The sequence below is a fragment of the Pan troglodytes genome, chromosome 12, assembly GCF_028858775.2.
Source record: "Pan troglodytes isolate AG18354 chromosome 12, NHGRI_mPanTro3-v2.0_pri, whole genome shotgun sequence".
NCBI lineage: Eukaryota > Metazoa > Chordata > Mammalia > Primates > Hominidae > Pan > Pan troglodytes.
The window spans coordinates 39426956-39440940 of NC_072410.2; the positions used below are offsets into that span (position 1 = coordinate 39426956).

A 13985-nucleotide genomic window follows, 5' to 3' on the forward strand; every position below is an offset into this window, starting at 1 on the left:
AATAGACAAGATCTAAATAACATAAAGAAAAAGTTTGCATACACATATACAGTACACTTTTTTTGTAGTCTTAATGAAACTAATGTTTTACAAAATTCTATATAAGGCCAGATTGAAAATGAAAATCAATAGCAAAAGCAAATAGAATTCATTATTGAAACACAGCAATAAACATAGCTAATATGCATAGAAATTAATAGTAAAATTTAAAAAGCACTAAAGCTAACTTATAGACACTTTAAGAAGATTCTCATAATGTGAAAAAAAATCTATGATAATGATGACAACACTAAAATGTAATATCTATGTAAACCTTACAGTTTGCCAAGCACAATTTGCATTTATTACCTCATTTATCCTAATAACTTCTGTATGAGGTACTTATATCCTTATTATCAATTTTTTCTTAGAGAAGAGTTGACTGAGGCAGACTAGGGGTGATGTGCCAAAAGTCACAAAGACAGTGACTGGAAGAGAAGAACCAAGATTTGTAGTGCCACTAAGACAACAATTATATGATTAAATCATATGTGACATGATTTCAGGAATGCCTCAGAGATGATAATTTAACTCTTTAAAGCAAGCTATTAGAAGGTAAACAAAAATGTGCCTAGAGATGGGAACAACTAAAGAATATGTAAATGAATTTTAAAAGAGGGGGAAAAGTATAACTAATAAACAAAACTAATAATTCTGTTAATAGGTAAATTTAAGACAAAATAATCAAAAATATTAAAAAATCACAAAAAACTCACAAGTGTATAATTATGGATAAGAAATCTAAAGAGATACAAAAGCAGTTTAGAATAATTGGTAATGACTGTATTAAGAAGATAGAAATACATTGAAAGTCACAATAGCATGTATGATTTATTTAATTATAAACTAATTCAATTTAGTTCAGAAGACTTATAAATAGGAATACACCAATTAATTTTGGTATAATTATAATTTCCTGAAACAGAATAGGATGATGATTTTATGGACAAGAAGGTAATGGAAATCAGAAGATACTGGCAAAAAGGTATAAACTTTGTTATAAGGTGAATAAATTCCGAGGAGCTAATGTACAGAATGGTAACTTCAGTTAACAATAATGTATTGTACACTTGAAATTTGCTAAGACTGTAGATCTTAAATACTGTTTTACACACAAGAAAAATGGTACTTAGGTGAGGTCATAGGTGTGTTTACTAACTTAATTGTGCTAATCATTTCACTATATATAAAATAAAAATAATTTTATTAAATAATGATCATCTAAACAAAGCTCAGCATTAGGTGACTTTGACACCTCTAATCTAGTGGGAAATATTGGAATTCAAATATAATTAATCAGTAGAGAGTTTTGCAAAAACAAACAAACAAAATGAATTCAACATAGCCATATAAAGCCATATCATTCATTACCTGATAAAGATAACATAAACAGACTTCCAATTATGTGCGTATGGTATGACAGGTGCCCTGAAGTTACCTATGCCAATAGAACACCTATTTTATGAATAAGATATATTCTTCATAGCACTGATGAACCCAGAGATGGCAAAAGAGGTCTGCAAGAACCCAACCATTCACTTAAAAAAAAATCATATCTTGGTTCCAGCACTTGGAGTGCCCAGCTCAGGACACAAGAAAGAGATGAAGGAGAGGGTTTAGAATGTTATTTAAATTTAGACATCATTAAATATGCACATTAAAGTTTTATGGATGACTAGATCAGAGTCTGTGTAAATACTAGACCAGCAGATGTAAAATAAATTAAAAAAAACAAATTTTAAAATAGTAAAACAAATATTAATTAATAAAAAGGCAGCAATAAGAAATAAGGCATGGAAATAGTGAACCCAACTTTAATGTAAATCACAATAAATTTAATTGGGCTAAACGTATTATTAAATGTTGGGAAATCGTGATCGAGTCTATAAATAAAAAATACGTCGTGTACACACATTTCATTTAGTGTAGTTGAATGTGTGAACCCCAGATATCTTAGCTGGTTTCAGTAAATTTAGGAAGTTTATTTTGCCAAAGTTAAGAATGCACGCCCATGACACAGTCTCAGGAGGGTCTGATGACATGTGCCCAAGGTGATCAGGGCACAGCTTGGTTTTATACATTTTAGGGAGACATGAGTCATCAATCATTATAGGTAAGATGGACACTGGTTTGGTTCAGAAAGGTGGGACAACTTGAGAGGGGGCTTCCAGGTCATAGGTAGATAAGAGAAAAATGGTTGCATTCTTTTGAGTTTCTGATTAAACTTTCCAAAGAGACAATCAGATCTACATTTATCTCAGTGAACAAAGGAATGACTTTGAATAGAATGGGAGGCAAATTTGCCCTAAGCAGTTTCCATCTTGACTTCTCCTTTTAGCTTGGTTATTTTGGGGTTCCAAGATTTTTTCCTTTCACAAATGACATGTTCATGATTTTCCATGTATTATCATGCTATATAAATAAAACATATTATAGATGCATTATTTGCAGGTGTCAACTATTACATTTAAAATAAAGATAAAATAATATCAACATACAATCACTTAAAGAACAATCTCATTTCAATATCAAAACAATGATGTCAAATAAATTGCTAGTATCAATTAGCACATTTTCTATTCTGATAAGAATACAATTTAAATTGACTATAACAATCAAAAAATATTTTGTGTAATGTTTTAAATTTGTGAGGTAATTTCTATTTGGAAGGATCTTAATTTTAAAGTTGTAGGACTGTACTAAAACCCATTTTTTTCTCCATCTCTCCACTGGTCCATCTAAGAGTAAAGTTTCCATGTTAAAATCCTGCATCTATTCTACTTAACAGATCAAAATTCTGCTTTTATGGTTATAAAATATCTTAGCAACTTTCAATTGCATATACATACATTGCACAATTCTGCAAAAAGTGAGTGGCTTCTCTGGTTGCTTCTGTAATAGAGACACAATTTAATGTTATTAGAAATCGGTATTACTCATGCCACCCGTGCTAGGAAAGAATGCAAATGGAAGCTCCTCAGGTGCCTTGATTTTCCAAAAAGATATCTTAGAATTGCTGCTACCAAACAATGGACTCTGTGGAGCTGCGAAGGACGTGATATATTGTGCTAAGAACATACATATGCAAAGAAAATTGTGAAATTATGCCAAATTTAATATTGTGTTTTTGTGTTCAAAAGTTATAAAACTGTTTAGGATGAGGGCTTGATCATGGGTCTGCAAGCTCATTAACTAGGCAGGTGCAGCACATTAGAATGCATAAATAAGCATATGCCTATCCTATCTTTAATTTACATTTTGATCTTTACTTAAAACAGAACTACCATTTGACCCAGCAATTCCATTACTGGGCATATACCCAAAGGAAAATAAATCATTCTACCAAAAATACGTCTGCACTCAGATGTTCATTGCACCACTATTCACAATAGCAGACATGGCATCAATCTAAATGTCCATCAACGGAAGACTGGATAAAGAAAATGTAGTACAGATACATCATGGAATACTACACAGTCATAAACAAGAATGAGATCATATCCTTTGTAGCAAAATGGATGCAGCTGAGGGCCATTATCCTAAGAAAATTAACACAAAACAGAAAACCAAATATCACATGTTCTCACTTATAAGTGAGTGCTAAACTTTGGGTATACATGGACATAAAGATGGGAATGACAGATACTGGGAACTACTGGAAGGGGAGAGAGAGTAGGGGCAAGGGCTGACAAACTACCTATTGGGTACTATGCTCACCACCTGGATGATGGGATCATTTATACCTCAAACCTCAGTGTCATGCAATATACTCATGTAATAAACATATACAAGTATCCCCTGAACCTAAAAGTAGAAATTATTTTAAAAATAATTATTAGTTTCATATAAATCAACTTAAATAAAAATATATCTATAAAAATAAGTATCTATCTTGATTACTGTTTTGTCATCTCCTTAAATTTTGCACTCAAGAAAAGTCCCTGTCACTTCCCCCTAGTCCTGGTCATATACAACATATGTATATCATATACTGATATATAGAATATAACTAGGTTATTTAGCACACAATATTACTACTGAATTTGAATTAAATAAAGTCCATATAAGTGGTCATGTAATCTCTTTGGTGAGTTTGGTGGTAGGGACTTTTACTCCAAATTCAACTTCAATTTGGACTATCTCAACCCATCAGTTTCTACAAATGTTTTCTTTTCTCAAAGTCAGTCGTTCACCTATATGAAAATTTATATATTCATCCTTCAGATATAGTCACATGTTGAAGTGTCAGAGAGTCCTCAATAAGTCTAATGATGTTTATTTCCTGGTGCCTTAAGTCCCACCTCATCTTACATTAAAATCTTTACAGAGTCAATTTAATGTTAACAAGCAGGAAACTATTTATCTTAAATTTAGACTTCCATTGCTACTCATCCTACTGCAAATTTAGTACACATTAAAAAAGAAATGCATGCATCCCTAAATAAACTGAATATCAACTTGGGTATGTAATTTAAATGCACTGAACATCCACATTTTCCTTGAGCTTTACACAGCATTCTCTTACTTTCTCTAGGTTACTGATGTACTTTTCCTTTGGGATGGTGTTATATAATGCCTATGAAAGAGATTTAAGTTAATCATTGTTTTACAGTTAACCTTTTTTTTTTTTTTATAATTTTTCTCTTGAAGAAAGATAAATGTAGTTACTTCCAGGGTGGATTTTCTTCACCCAGATACTCATTGCTCTTCCTTTAAGATGCACAAAAACAATTTTCTTCTAGAACAACATACCTGCCATAGTGTATTGATTGCTTTTTGGTTTGAGGAATTTGAATGAGCAACTACATTTCATCCTACTGGGAAACACTAACCCATACTAGTATTACATTTTGGTGGGAGGAAGATGAAGAAGCTAGGATAAAATGGGAAGGAAGATAAATGAGCCCAATCTCATAGGAGTAAGGCCTTTTTTCCCTCAACACCTGTAGTTTGCTGTCACATTCATTCTCCCCTTCTTTCAAGCCACATGTGCACGCATACACACACACACACACACACTCACACTGTATTGCACTTTAATCTTCTTTGGCATTGCAAGAAACTCCATGAATAACTCATGAATATAAAAATGAATTATGCATTAGTCGACTCAAAACAAACTGTTTCCAGGTGATTTGATTTAAAAAGCTTATGATTGACAAGTGAAAATAATTAATAAACATCTAGATTGTAAAATGTGTGCACAATATTACAAAAAGTTAAAAGGGTTAAAAAATGGCACTAAATTAAGAGACAAGAAATAGTTGTGCTTCTCTCAATTATCCATCAAAATTCGTTAAAATTCCACACTTATTGCAACTTTGATTCTGCATTATTTATACCACTACTATGCTCCATTGATTTCAATGTTTTGATTTTATAAAAAGAGTAAAAGAATACATTGCTTATTCCTGGCCAAGAGCAGTATGTTTTAAACTGTGAGCAAATGGTTTGGGGAATGACATAATAAAATTTTCAGAAGGAAGTTAATAGATGTGTGTGCTCAATCAGAAAGAACTTTATTTTTTGCATAAACAAATTTTCATGTTCTAAAGTGGAAAAGTGAATCCTATGTATATTAAATAATAAGCCCAAATTTATTCAACATGATTTTTATGAATTGTATGTTGATGTGTACAGTTTGTATGATGGTGACATGAAACTCTGTCATCAGGACTTACATTCCAGTGTTGTTTGGCTTATAAAATGCCTTTCCCAGTAATGTATTCATGTGTTTATCTAAGTATAAATACTGGATATCCCACTACTGTAAATACAAATCTGAAGGAGGAAGTAATTTATCCCAGATAAATAAAGAATTCTAAGAGAAAAAGAGAAAAAGATGAGGTCATATCTTACCTGTTTCTACAGAAAATCCCTTTGCTTGTTACAGAATGAACATCAGATTGGATTTAAGCCGAATCATTATTTTTCTGAGTTACAGGCTTTGCTCTCCACTCAAGTGTAGATTCTTGTCAAGCACTGCCCTTTCTAACTACCCTCAGCTGGAGTCTGAAAACTCTTATCCATCAAATTGCACCTTCATTGTACCTCAGCCAGCCCAAAAGCCCCCAAAAGTGTAATCTCCTTAATTCTGATTAGTAAGTAAAATAGGAACAGGAAAGAGTTTTGTCACAGAATCTAACATCTCCCCTTTATAAAGCTTTATGTTTTGCATCATTACATTAATGTCAGTGAGAATAAGATAACATAGATGAATTACCTGAGAAAATTGAAGCTACCTCAAACCTGTCAATGTAAATCTTAAAACTAACTGAAATCTATTCAAAATGCCAATCAATACAGGAATGTTTAAGAAAGTGGTTTCATACCTGATAGAATCGGTTTTTCAATGATGCTTAATATTTTTTATAACATTTTGGGAAATATGTGAGTATCAAATTGTTAATCTTGGCTGGGCACCGTGGCTCATGCCTGTAATCGTAGCACTTTGGGATGCCAAGGTGGGCAGATCACTTGAGGTCAGGAGTTTGAAACCAGCCTGGCCAACACAGTGAAACCCTGTCTCTACTAAAAATACAAAAAAAAGCCAGATGTGGGGGCATGCATCTGTAATTCCAGCTACTCAGGAGGCTGAGGCACGAGAATTGCTTGAACCAAAGAGGCGGAGGTTGCACTGAGTGGAGATCATGCCACTGCACTCCAGCCTGTGTGACAGCGTGAGACTACTTCTCAAAAAAAAAAAAAAGTCAATCTTTTTATTTTCCTAAAATTCATACTGGCATAGAATAATCTATGAGTATCTTCTTTGTGATTCTATTAAAAATATAAATTGATTTAGAGAGAAAATAAACATTTATAATATTGAGTTTGCATTCCATAAATATAATTTATCATATTGTCAGTAATTTCAATTATGGAAAATAAGCACAGAAAGAGGAATCGAATAGACTAGGAATAATTCTAACAAAAATGTGCAAGATGTCTAAACTAAAAAATTAAAATATTATTGAGAGACATTAAGAAGATCAAAATTAATAGAAGAAATAGGAGAGAAGCAGATAGACTCTGCCTGAAATTAAGACTATTATACGATTAGGAATTTAAGATATGTGTGTAAGACAGATAAGTGGAACAATGAAATAGAAAGAGTCCCAGAAAAACTGAGATTTGATTTATGTAAAAGCTAGCATTGCAGAGCAATGGCAAAAAAAGGAAGGTCTTTTCGATAAACGTTCTTTCTAGCCAAAAGACAGACACCCAAAAAGAGTAGGAAATGGGGTAGCCTAGCAGACAGAAAACTTTTTGACATTAACTGCTCTACTCTGTCAGAAAAAATTATGATGCCATCCATTCAAACTCACAGCAACTAAGTTTGAATGGAGATTGGAGACTTCCACATTTGCCAGGCTATAATGAGGCAACCCAGGTTCCCCATGAGGATGGGTATCAGAGGTGTTCAAGTAGGCCGCTAAAATTTCATTCACACTGGCAGTGAAAGGATTCCTTCCCATGGTGTCAGCTGGGACTAGATGGGGAGCTTGGACTTCCATCTTCACCTGGTAGAAATGTGGCAGCCCTCCACTTCTTGCTAGGGAAAATCAGAAGAGGGCTTGCTGAAAGTCAGGACTTTTACCACTGCTACTGGTGGTAGTTACAAGAATCTACACATGTGATTAAATGATATATTACCATGTATTCTTTCGTAACAAAAAATTCTCTAAACTATTTTTCCCTAGATTCCCTAAAGTAAAATTTAATAAAGTATTCCCTCATCATACTAAAGTACACCAAGTAAAAAACAATTTTGCTCTTCTATTTTTGCTATTCTTAATACTCAAGAATTTGCTCACTATTTTTTGTTTTCTTTAATGTAATCCTAAAAATTGTAACTGCTTATCTTTTATACTAGACTTACAAACAATGGATGTTTTAGGTATTTGATCTCTGCAGATAGTTTTCAATCCACAATATCTACACATTAGTGAATACTCCTGACTGAGCTTATTCTTGATGCTAAAATATTTTGCAGGTGACTAGAAAGTATTCCACGAATGATTTGTATCTGTCCATGATGTTTATTCATGCAATCTCAGTTTACAAGCAATTTATGATAATTGCATGTGGATATAGCCACAAAGCAATCCCTATAATTTTTTGCCAGGCATAAGAAATGGCATATTTTGGCTACTATACATCAAACAATAGGTTTGGTAATGTTGACCATCATTTGTAAAATAAAACAAGGAAAGAAAAACCCTTTTTCTCTTTTGTATGACAAGAAACAAAAATAGAAGAAATGGCTTGTTCGCTCTAACTCTCCACAAAAAAAAAAAAAGATAAGAGAGAAGTAACAGAGTGAAACAAAGTGTTCCTTCATTTATAATAAAAATAAAATTTATTTCTCATATACAAACAAAACCAGCAAGAATTGAGAATCAAAATTAGGTAAATAACTGTGTGATGGTATAATTATTAGTAACACTTTAGAGCTGTACTTAAAACATAGTCAATGAACTTTATTTTTTTTTTTGTCAACTGCTCCTTATCCTTAAAAATAAAAAATGGACACTAAATCCAGCTCACTTAAATTCTGGCAGATGATTTTAATATAGGACAACGTGGAAAATTTATTTCTGCCAGATATTATAAATTCAAACATAGATCATAGCTATTATTACACTGATTATCATATTTTCCAGAATATATTCTGTACTTTATCTTCTTCTTGTTCCTATTTGGGGTGTTCCATATAATGATGTTTAAAAGGTAAACTAAGGCGCAGTAAAATTTTTAAAGAGTGTATTTAAGTAAACAATGATTCATGAATTGGGCAGCTCCAAATCAGAAGTGGTCCAGGAGCCCAACCAAGGAAAAAGAAAGATGCTTTTATAGAACAGACACTGCAGTAAAGGAAAGAAAATATTTGATTGGTTGTTATTATACCTTATCCAGTATAACAGTGTTTTTACTTAGGTATAACCTTACTGGGTTGCCTTATTTAGTCTATTCCACTGGAAAATTCCTAGTTACAGATTATAAGTTAGTTGGCTGTTTCTGATTGGTTGAGCTTAAGTTCTGTTATTGTCATTGTTGTTTTTAATACAGTCATTTACAAGAAATAGCTCAAGTTAAGTTTTGCTTATGTTTGCAAATCAAGCAAGCCTAAGGTAACTTATAAGGCCTAACTGGCTTTGTTTGCTCAGAAACTCTTAACCTAATCTTGATTTCTATTTACTTTAATGGTGTCCAATTGATATTTAATGGGCTATGTATTTTATTAACCGTGGAGAAGCTAGAATCAGATCAATCTTTTAAATAACAAAAATAAACTTTGAACAAAATAATTTTAAAAGCACACATTGTTTGAAGTGACTATGGAGTGGCCTAAACCCTATGGAGATTGGAGTGAATTTACCTCTTTGAAGGAACGAACTTCCCTGTGTGAAATGCACATTATGTTCAGGTTTTCTTCTGGGAATATTTCTCAGTTTCACCTTGACCAATGTCTAGAACCCAATATAAATATGAAGTCTTATTGACATGAGGTCGGAGAGAGTGTTTTTCAGGGATGCCAGAGTGGTTGAAATTTGGGGAGACAGGTGAATTCCCAGACAAGAGAGAGCTACAGAGGGAAGAGTCTCAAAAGCTTAGTTTAAACCCTTTCAAATTCATTGATGTTTGATGAGGTACCCAGGTGCAGTGGAGACTTCAATGAGCCTAATATGAAGCAACAGTTAGAAGGATGCGACTGTTGGGCAGAGAGTTTTAACTGCTAGCCCCTTTAGAATCCGAGTTTAGAATGTGTCCTACCAAGTTACATCAGCTTAACTAGCACCTTGGAATAAACGTGAAAACCTAAATAGAACCAAGTTTTTTTAGTAAAATCTGTTACTGAGCTATAATGTTTACAATATGATTAAGGGCACAACTCAAAGAAAAAGATATAACAGAGCATAAAACTAAGCCTCTACCATTGTAAGGTAATTAGTCGATAATTTACCTATTTGCTAGAACAAAAAATCAAAACGATTCATAAGAAGATAAGAGAATCTAGAGTCTCTACCAAGTATTATCTTTAAGATCCTATCTACAAGGTCCGCTATAGAAAGAAACAGGAAAATGTGTCCCATAATTAAGAAAAAAAAACAGTGAATGGAAATAAACACTGATATAAACCAAATGTTGGCATTACCAAATTAAGATTTTAGCCGGGCGCGGTGGTTCATGCCTGTAATCCCAGCACTTTGGGAGGCCAAGGCTGGCGGATCACGAGGTCAGGAGATCGAGACCATCCTGGCTAACACGGTGAAACCCCGTCTCTACTAAAATTAAAAAAAAAATTAGCAAGGTGTGGTGGCGGGCGCCTGTAGTCCCAGCTACTCGGGAGGCTGAGGCAGGAGAATGGTGTGAACCCAGGAGGCGGAGCTTGCAGTGAGCTGAGATCGCGCCACTGCACTCCAGCTTGGGCGACAGAGCGAGACTCTATCTCAAAAAAAGAAAAAAAGATTTTAGACCAGATTTTTATAAATATTTTCAGAGACTGCAAAAGATAAAAAGGCTCAGCAAAATATGTAAATGATTTTTTAAAATAGAATATGTATATGTATAAAATTTTAACAAGTTAGGTAGACTGAGCAGTAGTTTGAATATGGAAAAAGTAAGGGTCAGTAAACTTAAGGATAGAAGTAGAAATTATTTTATTTTAAGAAGAGTGATAAAACAGAATTTTAAAATGAATGGTCCAGAATTCAGTGAAGCAAGATGGTAGAATAGGAAAGTCCAGGCTCTTGCTCTACAATGGAAATATCAAATAAACAACAACATTACAGTCCAAAGTAATTTTGTGGAACTCTAAAAACAAGCTAAGAATTTGCAGCCACCAGGAGAAACCCCCAACAAAGAAAAGGCCACATTCAAAATGATAGAAAATGTGTGGCATTTTTGCTTACCCTTATCCCACCCTTTCTATCCAGTGGGGCCAGGCATGGTCGGGAGAAAGCTGTCTAATTTCCAGTTTCTCCCTCAGGACCAGAAGGAAAAGTGTGGAACTTGTTTGCAATGTTCTAGCTTATCTGTGGGCTTCTTGAATGACTGGTTTCCATCTTGCCTAACTGGGAGCATTGATTGGAAATACGGTTATGGTTTGAGCATGAGGTTGGAGACCACTGAATGCAATACTGGAGGCTGCAGTGTGTGACAGCTGCAAGGGGACTCCAGATCTATGAGTGCCTGGGGACAAGAGACTGTAGACCGAGGAATGCAATAGAATATCTAAGACCCTGAGAAGAGGCAGGGGTGAGACACTTGAGCAAAATAACACATTCAAAAGCATCATCTATATGAAAGAATTGGGAAGTTACATACACATGCACAATTTCCCAGGAAAGATACGTTCCCAGAAAAGACCTGAAGAGACCTTGAATTTTCATACTGGTTGTTTAGTGAAAGTTTTCTCTTGCATAGAGATAATCTACAAAGACTAGAAGTAGCTGCTTTTTCAAATGTCTAATTTTAAACAAAAGACTACAAAAGCATACAAAGAAACAGTGAAATGTGACTTATCCAAATTAACAAAATAAATCTCCAGAAACCAACCCTAAAGAAACACAGGTTTCAGATTTACTTGACAATAACTTTAAATAGCTGTCATAAATTTGCTCAATGAGATAAAATCATGAATAGACAGTTAAAGAAAAATGAGAAAAACTGAGATATAAACAATTCAAGAATATCAACAAAGAGACAGAAATTATTTTCACAAAGAACAAAAAAGAAATTCTAGAGCTGGCAATAAAATAATTGAATTTCAAGTTTAATACAGCAGATTCCAACAATCAGAATTAAAAAAAAAAAAAGAGCAAACATGAAGATAGGTCACTTGAAATAATAGAGTCTGAAAAGCAAAAAAGAAAAGAATAAAGAGTGAAGTAAAGTGATAGTGACCCTGTTCCTTTCAGGTTCCTGCTTGATTTGTGAAACAGCCCAGGAATAAGGGACATTCTCCTGGATCATTGTGCTTCGTGAGAGGATGAGGGCTCAGGAAACCGTGAGTATTTTGCTGCTACTCACTTGTAAGTTTCTGCTGAAACCTGCCTTACTTATGGACTGTGCTACTGTGGTGCTTGTCTCCACTCAGGGTCTATGCTGTTTCAATTCTGCATGTCAAATTTCAGGTTTTAAGCACTTAACCCTTCATGGATATTTTCAGGCCTGTTACCCAGGTTAGATTATATTTAATTTATGTAGTGACTTATACTAGATGACTAATCCAGTTCTTTTATCCTGGCCTTCTGAATTCAGCATGTCATTTCCCTCTTACTCTGTATCACCTAAACAATGAAAAACACAATATCAAGGGATTTTATTTTTTAAAAGTATTGTATTGTAGTTTGCATCATCTGAGTACTATTCTATTTACTGTGTTTGTTATCCAAACACACTGCTTCTTTAGAAATAATGTAAATGACAACATTCCAAGTTTTGCCAACATTGCCACAATAATGGCATTAGCAGATGATGTCCCAAGAATTAGTTGTAAATAGGCAAATCTAACTTTGCAGTGCCAAATGCTAAAATTAATTAAGTATTTGTGCAAAATATCCCTCCCAGGTTTGTGTTTTAAAAGCAGGGAGAGGAGTTATCTCCAAAATTTCTCCAAATTTTTGACAAAATTATTATCTTTATAAAATTTACCATAGTACATATTTCACAGAATAAAAACCTTTTTAAACCAAGCTGAAAAGCCTCAGAGCAAGTTTCTGCCAGATGTGATTTGATAAGCTATAAACCCTTGAAATATCATATATGAGAGTAAATATGACAACTGACCTTTAGTTATAATACTAGAAATGTGATACTGTAGAGATATCTGTGTGTTTTTTTCTATTGAGGCCATTAGGAGAGAATTTGTTTTGCATATTTTCTAAGAAAGAGCTCTAACTTTATGCCATAAAATTGATAACAAAGCATAGTTTCTATGATTCTATACATTTATCAGCATCATTTGTCTATAGTGTAGTGAAACAAAATTCCTTAAAAATATAAAACATCACTATCTTTCAGTGGATTTATGTTTCCTTTAACATAATCCTAATAAATTTAAAAGTGTCTTTCACATAATATTCAGATAATAATGTGCCCAAGTCAGTGTTGCTTTGGATCTTGTGATAAGTTCCCATCTTTCACATGAAGGATAATAGTGTGGTACATTTCCCTCCATGTTCAGACTTACTGCAAGACAAGCAATGTACTGCTCTACCCTCAGATTAGCAGAGAGACAGAGAATCTCCAAAATTGATCTTGATGTCTTCCCTATTAAAATAATAACAACAAAAACTCTGATTTCTCTGGTCTACTTCACATCTTACCTCTTCACTGGCTAATAACCTGAGCCAAAAATCTATATAAAATTGCAGACTCTTACATGTCTTCAAGTATTCATCAACTTCATGTTACCTCTTCCATCTCTTTGTTGTTATTCTTAGGACCCTTTTTACTGATTTCAGCAAAATTCCATCCTCTATGACCAGTGCTATTACAGAGTCACTTGTTCATAACTTTCTCCTAAACAATTCCTATTCCATGCTCAATACTTCTGCCAAAATCTGATCAAGTTAATCCTGTCAGAGGTACTCAGTGGCCTTCCTTTGTGCATAGTACCACAAATCAGTGCTGTATCCTCAATACTTAAGAGTGTACCTAGCATGAAAACAACAGAAAAAAATCATCTGGATTTAGATACTTTTGTATAGAACTATGTGACTGAAGCAGTAGAGGCACCCATTTATTCTTATTCATTCATCCATACATTCATACAATGTGAGTTAATGAGTTCCTGCATGGCATCATGTGCCTGTTCCTGTTATAGTAGAGAGTTAGGCAAACATAAGCAGGACAGAAGAAGCCTCTGCCACAACCAGCCATGTCAGGCGACCATCAGGTGATGGCCAGGCAGTTGTTAACTCTCTTTCTAAAATAATTGG

At 33.8% G+C, this 13985-nt stretch overlaps 1 long non-coding RNA gene across 4 annotated transcripts in view; it reads left to right on the plus strand.

Annotated features, from left to right (window-relative positions):
* The window catches only part of LOC134807806 (uncharacterized), a 415718-nt gene that overhangs the window by 216509 nt on the left and 185224 nt on the right, over positions 1 to 13985 (plus strand). For all 4 annotated transcript variants that reach the window (XR_010149082.1, XR_010149080.1, XR_010149083.1 and 1 more), the window contains one exon: positions 11961 to 12049. This is a non-coding gene — a long non-coding RNA (uncharacterized LOC134807806). The remainder of the gene's footprint in view (positions 1 to 11960; positions 12050 to 13985) is intronic.